This window comes from Chiloscyllium plagiosum, chromosome 9 (assembly GCF_004010195.1).
Source record: "Chiloscyllium plagiosum isolate BGI_BamShark_2017 chromosome 9, ASM401019v2, whole genome shotgun sequence".
Lineage (NCBI taxonomy): Eukaryota > Metazoa > Chordata > Chondrichthyes > Orectolobiformes > Hemiscylliidae > Chiloscyllium > Chiloscyllium plagiosum.
In genome coordinates this window covers 18,572,070-18,585,446 of record NC_057718.1, presented here as the reverse complement: position 1 = coordinate 18,585,446, position 13,377 = coordinate 18,572,070, and the positions used below count along the sequence as shown (strand labels likewise).

The 13,377-nt window shown below is 40.4% G+C and overlaps 1 long non-coding RNA gene across 2 annotated transcripts in view; it reads right to left on the bottom strand.

Moving 5' to 3' along the window:
• LOC122553209 overlaps positions 1 to 9,637 on the bottom strand; it is a 17,527-nt gene extending 7,890 nt beyond the window's left edge. For both annotated transcript variants that reach the window (XR_006312630.1, XR_006312631.1), the window contains exons 1-2: positions 9,501 to 9,637; positions 248 to 332 (exon numbers count right to left, since the gene is read on the bottom strand). This is a non-coding gene — a long non-coding RNA (uncharacterized LOC122553209). The remainder of the gene's footprint in view (positions 1 to 247; positions 333 to 9,500) is intronic.
• Between the last annotated feature and the right edge of the window lie 3,740 nt (positions 9,638 to 13,377).

Here is a 13,377-nt window from a genome sequence, read left to right as displayed (position 1 = left end):
CCCTGGATGCTGCCTGACCTGCTGTGCTGTTCCAGCAATAAAGTTTCAACTTTGATCTCCAGCATCTGCAGACCTCACTTTCTCCTCGAAGATTTCAACCTACTGCTAATCCTCTTACAAGGATGCTCTTCTCCTGCTGAACACTCTCTGCTCATTCCTGAAGAAGGGCCTGTGCCCGAAACGTCGAATCTCCTGTTCCCTGGATGCTGCCTGACCTGCTGTGCTGTTCCAGCAATAAAATTTCAACCTGATTCTTGTTGCTGCATTGTTCTCATTGTTTTTTGATGCCAATTGTGTACTTTGGTTTCAGGTCCAGCCATTGTTCGCCTAGTCTGCAACAACCAGCAAGTCCACATTAGAAATTTTATCTATTATGAATGGAGTCAACACTGAACTATCCTGGCCAGACTATCATCCCATTACATGGTAAACCGTGCAGTGTCAAATGATGCACATTTTCTTGAAACTCACAACTGCTTGGTTCACCACCCAACTCAAAGATAGTCAGAATTGCTGATCCATTTTATTATGTGAGTCACCAGGTTAACATTATATAAAATTGATGCACTCCCGCCTTTTACTTAAGACATTTTCTGCCCTGTCCCCAATGCATTCAATTTAAAATTGTCACATACTCACCATCAAAGTTCTCCTTAATCTCATCCACTTGCTTGTAAGTGTTCCCTCAGAGTTTTGTTTGGCCCCAGTGCCTTTTTCACCTCATGCATTCATCTGGGAATTACTGTTTGAGCTATTTATAACTGATTATGCACTCCTGGTTGGTCTCCCACATTCTACATTCTATAAATTTCAGGTCACCCAAACTCTCCTGCCTGTGTCCTATTTTGCAGCTGTGTTGTTCACCAATGACTCCATGCTCATTGATTCAGGATAAACAACGCCTTGCTTTAACATTCGCATCCTTGCTTTCAAAAGTGTTCCTGTCCCCATCTTCCCATCTCAAATAATGCTCAAAAAAACCCTCAAAAATGATTTGTGCTCCTATCTATAACCTCCGTCAGTTCTGAAGACTTATGTGATTTTAAGGTTCCTCCAATTCTCTTGATTATCCACCATATTAATCTTTCTACCATTGATAATGCAATGAAATGTGTGAGATTTATGACATTTTTGAAGTTGAAGGTATGAATATTCCAATTCGAATATATTTGGGACAGGGTAGCAATCTTCAACTGCCTAGGAACCAAATGTTGGAATTCCCTACTTAAACTCCTCCATTTCTTTACCTCCCTTTCCTCCTTTAAGCTGTTCCTAACATAAAGAGAAACCATAAATTATTTTAAACATTACACCTATTTGTTTAGTTTTTAAATGAACTTTGTTGGACAAAGTTATGGCCACCTCTGATCAGATGATGCAATTTTTGGCAAATTATAAATAGGACAGAGTTTAGACCATCATGTAGGCATTTCAGTCAAATTGCCCAAAGAAATAGCTGACTTTGTCTCCCCACCAGAACCAGAACAAAGGAGTGCTATTGAAACCTATCATGTCTGAAGTGGCACTAATGGATCATCATTTGTCTCATGCAATGAACAGTGGGCCTTGGCATAGCACTTATTCTAATTATAAGTGTGGATGTGCTAATAGCCACATTTACCTTCTGAAATGAATACTGAACCTTTGCCTAAAGGGATGGGATTCAATTGTTAAATTGAAAACTGACTCAGTTAGGAAGAGTCAAAAGCCAAAAACCTTTTCCTGGCCTTTGCAGAAGTTAGCTGTAATCCCAAGACAACATTGTTTCAGTCTGGCAAGAATCTAGTTATTGTTAACATCAAGCTGCTAAGAATGTAAGACCAGCTCAACAAGCCAGACTCTAGGCTGAACTAAGACTGCCTCAAGACTCAATCTCTGTGAAACCTTGTTTCTAAGATGAATCTTATATTGATCTAAAAAGTGGATCAACCTCATGTTGTGATTTCTTCAAACGCTGTTAAAAAGTGTCACAGAATCCTGCCTTCAGTCAACTACACCTGTCTGCATTCACATTCCAACAAAACAAAACCTCATTGGACATCACCTTTCTGGAATCAGACATAAAACAAATTAATTAATGTCTACATCTTTGATTTTTAAGTAATTCATCATTTTAAACTCTTTTTTTTCCCCCTTTTTTCCTTACGTATTTGTGTACATGTGTGTGTTGTGACAATTGTTCCCTTGGGTTGAATGCATGAATAAACCGTACTTCTGCTTTAACGTCTGCAAGCCATTTTAAAATTGGACTCAGTTTGGTTGGGGAGTTGGGATCACACCACAGCTTCTTTCAAAAGGGAAAATAAATAAGAACAAACAAGAATAAACCTACTTACAGACAAAGGTTGGAAACAAAACAATTCAATTTATCTCTTTCTCCTGTCTATAACACTCTATTATACTTACCTCTTTGACCAAACATTTATCACTGCCCCAATATCTCCTTATGTGGCTTAATCTCACATTTTCTTTCAAAACACTCCTGTGAAACTCCTTGGGTCATTTAACTATATTAAGGACTCTGTATAAACTCAAACTGTTATTGTATGGCATTCCTTTGTTCACAATTTTAATGTAGACATTATCCTCTTTGTTTTAAATGAGTTAAAATAGCTACACAAAGGAATGTCTGATGAATGAATGCTAAACCCTTGACCATTAATAATGTGAACATTATTTCTAGACTGCAGTATTATCTGTAGGAAATACAAAGACTTATTAACCACCACAATTTGCTTACTTAATCTGTGTGATAACTACATCATGGACTCGCTTTGCTAACTGAACTTTGGAATATGCTCTGTAAGATGTGATCGTTGCATGAGAACCTTTTTTGGCAACACCAGTCCAGTCTATAACTAAATAAGGAATGCTTCCAATTCTGAGAAGGTTGCTCCTCTGTCTCCATTCAGTACAATATGCCTCTCATATTATGCATGAGCTACTGTATTACTGTCACATACCAGTGATGTTCCAGGCCACTGTGCTGTTTGTTAATCTCTTACTGATTTAGTGGAGATCTACAAGTGGAGTGGTCAATCTCCAGGTAATCCTGTACAGTGCCTATAGGTGCCAATAAGTTACCCAGGTACTATGCCAGCTGCTGCTTTTGCTTGATATTTTCCTATATATGAACTTACAAGGGAAAAAAATACAGCTGATTCTAATTGGATCTGACTACAATATTGGACGGAATTCAGGTTTTTTCAGACTACTTGGATTTTGATCCAATTTGTAGCATTTGGACTTAGATTTTAGATTTGGCACTTGGCCTTGCATTGTAAGACATTACAATTTACTATTCATCGATTGCCCAGCATCAATTGCAATGACAAAATTTGCACCACAGTTCTAACACTTACAATTTTGATTGCTTTCCCTTTTTTTCAAAGAGTTGTTTGTTATACCATGTCTTGCAACATCAAAGATAAAGAATATACATGTTTTGTCACCAGGTTAATGTTGGTATCAGTTGGTGTTATCAAAGAAATCCAATAAACTGCATTCATAGGTAACTGGAGAAATTTTATGAAAGCATCCATCCATACTTTGCAGTTGAATATTCCTCCAGCTCAGAAGGAATAACAGCGGATAGGAAGCAGTTTTGTTAGATTTTTAAATTTTTGTTTTGCTGCTTGGGGACTCTATTAATATTGGATATGCAGCTCATTTTTTCTCTCCAAATCATTGTAAAGAAATTAATAAACCAATTGTATTTGACTCATGTGCCAGGCATACCAGGTCGGGATGGTAATTACAATTTTATTACAATTTTCCAGCAATCTCCAACAATAATTTTAATCAAAACCACTTGCAGTGTCTACATGCCTGGTGTTTCTCACCTTCACACTTTAGTTTGGTGCCATTATGTGATGCACCCTGTCAAAGATTCATTTGATACTTCTTATGACCTCAAGGTTGGCAGAGGTGTGGAATGTATTTGGTTGAAGTCTTTCAATCCAGGACATGAAGAGATATTAGTCCAACCCCACCGAATTTATACAAAGAACCTCCTCCAGCTGTGCAACTCTTGTCGGGCACTTGGATTGTCTTATCAAAAAGCATTTGGCACACTTGCATTCATTGCTCAGTAGAGAAGTTGGGAATTCATGTTGAGGTTGTACAGGACATTGGTGAGGCCTCTTCTGGAATACTGTGTCCAGTTCTGGTTGCCCTGTTATCAAGCTGGAGAGGGTTCAGAAAAGATTTACCAAGATGTTGCTGGGTATGGAAGGTTTGAGTTATTAAAAGAGGTTGGATAGGCTGAAACCTTTTCTCTGGAGCTTAGGAGATTGAGAGGTGACCTTATAGAAGTTTATAAAACAATGAGGGGGGGGTATAGATAGAGTTAATGAAAGTTGTCTTTTCCTAGGATGTGGAAATTCAATATTGGGGGCACATTTTTAAGATGAGAGATGTTTAAAAAAGACATGAGGGGCAATTTTTTTACACAGAGAATGGTTTGCGTGTGGAATGAACTTCCTGAGGAAATGGTTGATGTGGATACAATTACAGTGTTTAAAATACATTTGGATAAGTTTGAATAGGAAAGGTTTTGGTTTAGTTTGAGATTATGTTCGGCATGGACTGGTTGGATCTAAAGTTCTGTTTCTGTGCTGTATGACTCTATAAACACTAGCTAGCAAGAGGCTCTCCTGTACTGTGACCCTGAGAAATTAGAATTAGAACCAGATTCCCTACGGTTTGGGAACAGGCCCTTTGGTCCAACAAGTCCACACCAACCCTCCGAACAGTAACCCACCCAGACCCATTCCCATACTCTATATTTGCCCCTGACTAATGCACCTAACCTATACATCACTACGGGCAATTTAGCGTGGCCAATTGACCTAACCTGCACATCTTCGGACTGTGGGAGGAAACCGAAGCACCTGGAGGAATCCCATGCAGATACAGGAAGAACGCGCAAACTCCACACAGACAGTCGCCTGAGGCTGGCATTGAACCCAGGTCCCTAGCGCTGTGAACCACTAAGCCACTGCGCTGTCCATTTTTTCCTAACATAAAACATAGAACTTTACAGCACAGCATCAACTGTGTGTCCACTGTGGCTCAGTAGATAGTATTCAAGCTTGTGGTTCTAGGTTCATTTCACAGCCTAGGACTTGCGCACACACATCAAACCTGATGTTCCAGTGCAGCAATAAGGTTATGCTGTACTGGTAGAGGTGCAATCTGTTTGATGAGGTGTTCATCTAAGGCCCTGGACGTATGACTATTTTAGTGGAATGTCAAAGACCTGAGACAAGTTCTCAGGAAGACAAATAGAATGATCAACAGCATCTGTTACTGACCCGTTCCAGTGTCCCTCAATATATTTATTGGTTTGCCTTCTTGATCAGAAACATACCGAAATATGCTTTCCTTTGAGATAAAATGGTCAGTGCCTGCAGTGATCTGTTTATTTTTAGCAATATTCAAGACAAAATTAGTTTAAACTGTTGTGAGTTGTCTCTTTCTTCTTATTAAGTTCCAAGGGAACATGCTTTGCCTGTACCACAGCTATAGTTTTCATATTGATTTCTATTCCTGATGCAAACCTTAGGTGTTCCTATGACTGCAGTTGGTGTCTCATTTAGCTTCCAGCAATTAGCTTAGTAAATCCAGTCTTGCAAGCATATTATATATCACTTTTCGGTTCTTGACTTAAATGTTTTCCCAATTATTTGCTAAAACTAATATCTTCTTCATCCCCTATTCATCTAATTTCCTTGTTAAGTTGAATATGACCATTCCTCCACATGTAACAGTATGCATCAGGTATCATCGTTTTCTGCTAGAATCACTGATTCTCCAACTTTTAATAGCTGCTGTTCATCTAAGTCGGTCTTCAGGTTTCCTGAGTATCCCCTAAGGTGTAACACCTGCCCGTTTACTTCCTCCCACTTCACAATCCAAGGTCTCAACACATCTTCCAGAAGAAGCAGTGCCTTATCTGCACTTCACACAATCTAGCCTTCTGCATTCACTGCTCACAATGTGGTCTGCTCTACATCAGCGAAACAAAGTGCAAACTGGGTGACCACTTCGCAGAGCACCTATATCTGTCCGCAGAAAGGACCCTAAGCTTCCACTTGCTTCCCAGTTCAACACACCATTACGTTTTCTGACCAACATCACTGTCCCAGGCTTGCTGCAGTGGTCTAGTGAAGTTCAGTGCAAGCTGGAAGAACAGCATCTCATTATCAATTTGGGAACTGTGCAGCCTTTTGGATTCAATACTGAGCTCAATAATTAGGGCTTGAGCAACTTTTCTCACGCCTTCTCCCAACTCCAGATGCCAGGCCTTATCATTACATGGGTTATTACCACATACTACCCATTGTCAGCTACTAATGCTCCCCATTAGCAGTTATTCATTTCTCCAGACAGCGCACCCCCCCCCCCCCACACTGCATCCCCAAATAAAAACGATCTTTTTCCTAGCTTCCATCAGTTCTGAAGAAGGGTAAATGGATTCTCTCCACAGATGTTGCTGACATTTTCCAGCCAATTGGTTTTGTTCCTGAGGTATTGGTATATTTATTTTATGACTCTTGGAATCCCCAGAGATGACAAAGGTAGCTTTACATTATATGGCCCCTATCCCTTGTGGATGTTTCTAGCCAAGATTCTGAGTCAGTCATGTCTCAACTCAGTCCATTACACAAAACCAGGGAGACAAAAAGCATTCAGCTGAGGTGTAGGGTTATGTGCAAAGACACACTTCTTTTTGCAAAACTTACTGATATATTTTGGGAGTTAAGTGTCCAGGGCATATTGACAGTTGAAGGACATAAGTGCACAACGTAAATGAGGAGATTTCAGGTATGTAAGGGAGTAGTGTGACAGGTGGGTATATAAGCCTTGTGGGTGAGGTTGTTAGGTAGCAGGTGGGTGAAGGGGGTTTGAGTGCTAGGTGGGCCCAGTACCATGTGGATAAGGGGGGGGTTGGGTAGCAGGTGCATGAACGGGGTTGTGTGCCTGGTGGGTACAGTGCATTGTGGGCAAGGGGGCTAGGTAGCAAGTGGGTGAAGGGGGTTTAAGTGCAAGGTGGGTCCTGAGGAAGAGCCAGGGATGCAGATTGGGTGACATCTGGAGGTGCAATTTTGAGTCCAACCAGACTGGATTGGGTTGGTTTAGTCTAGTGGCGTCACCTCCAGCAAGGCTTTCCTGGGGTGCTATCAACTCCAGCAGGATCTGTAGTGAGGGAAGGTGTGGGGGTGTCAGTTCCAGCTCGGCTGGACAAGGGTCATGTGAGGTTCATGGTCTTACTCCAGGCAGTGTGGGGAATGAGATGCAGTTAAGGGAAGAATCAATGATGAGTCAGTGGGTCAGTTTAATAGTTATCTAGGAGCTAGATTAGGTGTATAACATTTCTCGTATAACTATTCAATGTAAGTGAGTCAGAACTCTCCAAATTATCTGACTTTAATATATATTATGGAGGGTTCCAGAAGCAGGGAAAATTCAACAGAGAAGTCCCAGGGAATCAGTCGCATCAGGGACCTGATACACAACCCCAATCTACGCTGTTCCAATAACTCTTTGGCAATCAGAATATTTGGCCACTATTTTGGAATTCTTCTGTAATCATCATTTCCCTCAGTTCTCAAACATATTTCTCTAACTTCAGTGATCAAAACCACTGATCACGTAACATTCCTTTTTGTTTTGCAAAGTCTGCAATTGTTTGATCTTAAAGTCATGAATTTTAATTAATAAGCTGCGGGAAAAAGCTCGTGAGCCTTGAATATTGCTTTTTTAAAACTGTTTCATAGTCTGTAGATTGCTCTGCTAACAAACTGACACACAGATTCATAGCTACATTTGTCAAAACACTCTGTAACATTAAGGCCCGAACACCTTTCAACCACTTTGTCTTCTCAGCTACCTTTTCAAATGAGGTGAGATATCTTTCCACTCCATCCATCCTTTGTACGTTTAGGCATTCAATGTACATTTCTAGTTAATTCAAATGCTTCATTGGAATCAGAACTATCCACAGAAATACTCTCCCTGCTTTCTTTCTTTACTCTAAGCTTTTCCCTCGTCTGATTTCAGGTTTTTAAAATTCAATTTCTTTCTCTTTCTCTCTCACACTCCTCATTCTCCAACTCAGACTTTCATTTTCCAAGTTCTCTTTTCCCTACTTTTTACAATATTTATTTTTGTAAAAATACACATGACAGTAAATCGTTATTTTATCTTCGCCAGTGGCTTTGGGCCTAAAACACATACATGTACAGGTTAGGAGCAGGTGTATAGGCCATTTGGTCCCTCTAGCCTGCTTCACCATTCAGTCTTTCGATTGTGGTCATCACCCATTTTCTAAGTATTGCCTTTGACTCTCTTCTTGGTGAAGAATCTACCCACATCTGCCTTTAAACTATTCAATGACCTCACTTACTCTGCTCTCTGTGCACAAGGATTCCTCTTCAGTCAATTTAAATACAATGGCAGGCACAATAAGAGGTCTATAAGGGAACTGAGGCAAATGTCTCAACAGGCAGCAGCAGCTTCTGACCCCAGTAGGCGAGAGAATTCTTTGAATACTAAACTTGAGAGAATACATTGGTGATGTTAAAACATTTGCACAGCATTCTATTAAGACAGACCTAAATTGTCACTGGGAAGAATACTCTTGATGATAATTCCAAGCTGGCAGGCAGCCTGTGAAGGTTACATTTGTTTTGGAATTTTAATTTGTGTCAGTTGGAGAAATAGAGAGGCAGCATTAAGTGATAATATCACACTGAAGTACAGCTCGTCTCTGTGTTTTGCTGGAGAGAGAGAAAGGCACCCAGCTGTTAAACAGATGGATGCAAAAGAAAAGTTATTTATCAGCACCAATGCATGGATTTCTAATGAAAATGATGGCTTTGAACTGCAGTGTAATCAATACAACAAAATTAATTGGATAGAATCGAGCACGCAGGGCGCTGCCCAGATAAAGACATGCAATGATTTCTACCAAACACTTCTTTATCATTTTAGGTTGAATAAATATACTTGAAGATTAAGGCAAGAGACAGGTAATTGTGATAACATTGCACTATGAATAATGGAAGGAAAATAACCAGCAGGGTCAAATCACACATCCCACTGTCATTTGTTCTTTTTATCACTTCTGCTCAAAGCCAGGAATTCCAGAATGTAAACAGACCTTCCCCTCAAACACTCCCCAGTGATGGCCAGGAATTCATATAAAGCCACTGGGTCTTTAATATTTGCCTTAGTGACTGGGTGTTGTTCTGGCACGGTTGCATCCTTGCAGCATTCTCACTGCTTGATAACATGTGGGACAAATGCAAAGGGTTTATATTTTTCATTTTTGCCTTTAATAACCTGCTTCATTCTTGACATTTATTTCAGCAGCATCATGAATTTGGGGAAATTCATCATCTTGCTCAAAAGAATAATAGAGATTAACTACTACTGCTTGCAAAGGAAAAAGGTCAGGGTAAGCATAAAGCAGAAAAAACCCACATAATACTCACCTCAAGCTTTCCAAAGGGGGAAATTATATCCAACAACATTATAATAAAGTCCTGAGCAAACCTCTTCCCTTTCTTTACAAGTATCTAGCATTAATGAATACTCAGTTCATCTGAGTGGGTTGAGGTGATATGGCTAAGTCTCCTGTCCAATGATTGAATTATTCTGTGTTTGATTACATGAGTCTGTTTATATTTAATGCTCATTATGCTCGATTGATTAAACCTGAGTGTAGATTCAGAGTAAAACAAACCAACAAATAATGGCTTGCAAGGGCAGGAAAAAAAAAGATAAACAGGAGATTAGAGCCCGGGTGTCCTTGGAGAAGGAGCTCCTGTCCAATGATTGAATTATTCTGTGTTTGATTACATGAGTCTGTTTATATTTAATGCTCACTATGCTCGATTGATTAAACCTGAGTGTAGATTCAGAGTAAAACAAACCAACCATGGAAAGAGGGAAAAGTCAGAGCTGGAGCATGGAGCAAATACTTTAAAAATTGTGAACCAAACCTGGTGCATACACAGAAATTATGGTAATCTCTGCATCAGTTGAGCTATAAAATATGTGATATTAAGTGGGAAAAATGATTTTAAAATTGCTGACTTACATCATAGACTGCATATGTTCACCCCACAAGTAAATAGGTGTTCCTCTCAACGTAAAGTCTGGTCAAATGATCAAATTCTATTGAGGTTTGTCCAATTTTACACCAACTTAAAGACTAAAACGAAGCATGAGGCATCATGGTGGCTCTGTGCTTAGCACTGCTGCCTCATAGTGCCAGGGACCTGTGTTTAATTTCACTCTCTGGTGATTGTCTGTGTAGAGTTTGCAAGCTCTCCCTGTGTCTGCATGGATTTCCTCTGGGTGCTCCAGTTTCCTCCCACAGTCCGAAGGTGTGCAGGATAGGTGAATTGACCATGCTAAATTGCCCATCGTGCCCACGGATGTGGAGGCTAGGTGGGTTAGCCATGGGGAATGCAGGGCTATTGAGATAGGTTGCGTATGAGTGGGAGGCTCTTCAGAGGGTTGGTATAGACTCAATGGGCCAAATGATCTGCTTCCACACTGTAGGGATTCAATTATTCTAAAATAGGATTGATTGATCAGGAAATATATTGGAGAGTGAACTTCAGACTATTGCTTCTTCCTGTATGGCTGACTCAGAGTACAAATGGCTGAGACCTGACCATAGTCTGGCTGCCTCATCACATCTCATTTTCTGCTTGGGGACCCTGCAAGTTTTTGGACTCAATATCAAGTTCAATACTTTTAGCACCTTCTCTCATGTCCTTAATCCCGCACATCAGGACTTGTCATCACATGGGCTGCTACTACAAAAAAAAATGAATGTCAGCCACTAATGGTTCTCATTAACAGCTACTGATTCTCCCAGGCTGACCCATATCCATGTCTGCCCAAACACTGTTCTCTCTGGGCTCTATCTCCATTTATTGGTTACTCCTCCCCCTCCCCTCACCTCATCGTCAACATATACTGTATATCACAAACCTTTCTTAGCTACAATCAAATCTGAAAAAGGGTCAGTACCCAAGTCATTAATCTGCTTTCTCTCTACAGATTTTGCCAGACCTGTTGAGTTTTTCCAGTAACGTCTGCTTTTGTCCCTCATCACCTACTTGCCTGCCACAATCAGACTGTGGTCGAATAAGAACTGGATAACTGGGAAGACCTTGGAGAGATTTAAACATTTTCTTTGTAAATCCAACAAGTAGAATGCCAGTTTATTGCACAAATGGTCCCCAGATCCACAGAAGCAGGTCAGTTCTGCAGCACAGTTAGTAGAATTATTAGCAGTAATTTGAAGCTGGCCTGTGAGACCCAGTATCACATGGATATCTGCTGGAGTTACTATTAATAACCATGATTTTTTTTGTCGAAATGTCAGCACTTACATCACATCAATGCAGTATTTTTCTTCCAAAAAATACAATTTTCTGGAAGTTCTGAATTGTGAGAGCTCTTACCTCTGTAACGGAGAGGCAGGGGATGCTGATCATAATCTGCAAATACTTTCCAAAATGTAGTGATCAAGAGGCATCATTTGGCTTTGCTAAAGATGCTGAAACAGATCAATTTGAGTTATAGAGTCATACAGCATGGAAACAGACCCTTTGGTCCAACTCACCCGTGCTGACCAAATTTGCCAAATTAAACTAGTCCCATTTACCTGCGTTTGACCCATATCCTTCTAATCCATTCCTATTCATGTACTTGTCCAAATGTCTTTTAAATGTTGTGATGTTCCTCCACTTCCTCTGGCAGTTCATTCCATAAGTGAACCACTCTTTATGTGAACAAGTTGCTCCTCAGATCCCTTTTAAATCTTTCTCCTCTCACCTTAAAAATATGCTCTCTAGTTTTGAACTCCTCCACCCCAGAGAAAGCATCTTTGCTATTCACTCTATCCATGCCCCTCGTGATTTTACAAACCTCTATAAAGTCACCCCCTCTGAATCTCCAATGCTCCAGTGGCAGAAGTCCCAGCTGATCCTTGATAACTCAAACCCTCCAGTTCTGGCAACATCCTGGTAAATCTTTTCTGAACCGTCTCAAATTTTATAACACCCTTCCTATAGCTGGATGACCAGAACTGTAAACAGTACTCCAGAAGAGGCCTACCAATGTCCTGTTCAACGTCACCATGACATCCCAGCTCCTATACTCAGTGGTCTGTGCAATGAAGCAAATGTGCTAACTGCCTTCTCAACCACCCTGTCTACCTCTAACTTTCAAAGAACTATGTATCTGAAACCCTAGTTCTCTCATTTTGACAACCCTCCCCAGGGCCCTACCATTAACGGTATAGGTATGGCATCGAGTTCATTTCTGCATTTGTTTTCTTACTTCACTCTCAGTTCTTTGTTTAAGGACAGTATGTGTGCACGTGTATACACAAAACAGATGCCAGTTGATGGGAATCACTATCAGTAGCTGATCTTTTGCACTCTATTTCCCAGGTCAGAATGGGAAATAAAATCCTTCTCCACCGGGGAATGACTGTAAACAGCCAGGACCCACATGACTTTCTGCAGCACGGCAGTAGCCTTCTGTCACAAAGCTGGTCTCTTTTTTCCTAAAATGCTGATACTTTTCTCAAGGATACCGTGTCTTTGATCTTTTTCAGAGGGGTCATAAAACCCTCCCGGCTCCGAGGTGGCTTTTTTGGTACAGAAATGAAAGAGGATTTTGAGAGTCCTTTTGTTTATATGTAAACATGAGACTTCAGGCCAAAGTGGTCATGTTTTAGAAGTGACCTGTACAATGAAAGGGGAGTGGTCCACTCTCTAGCTGAGCAGTTCAGTCCTGAACTAATTAGGTGTTCAGCTGCTTGACTCTCTCTCCTTCTGCTCTTCAAACTTCAACCTGTAAGCTTTTGTTTCATTTTTACTGTGTTTCAGGTGTTTGCTTATTGGGATTGTTGTGCATATTCAGAACAGCGTAATTAAGTTTTGTTTGGACAGACTGAGTTCTGTAGGGGTTCTTTATTCTGTTCTTTGTGTTTAATTGTGTAATTTTGTAAATAAGCTTTTGCCTGTTTAAAATCTGATAGTCAACCTAGTAAACTTACTCTGGGTAATTTTCACTGTATACTTACCAAAACAAACTGCAAAGTTATGGTCTTGCTGCCTGCTTAAGAATGTTTTGAGTGGTCTGGTGAGAAATCCATGATGAGAAATCCTTCCCTATTGACCAGATCCCACAAGTGAATAAATTTTTCCCCAGCCCATTTTATTCTCAGGATTTATCTCAGGGAGCTCAGGATCCCAACATCAGGCCTAATTGGAGGTCAGAGCCCCGCACAGTCATTCATGCGACTTTCCCCTAAATTCCTGATGAAATGTTTATGCCCGA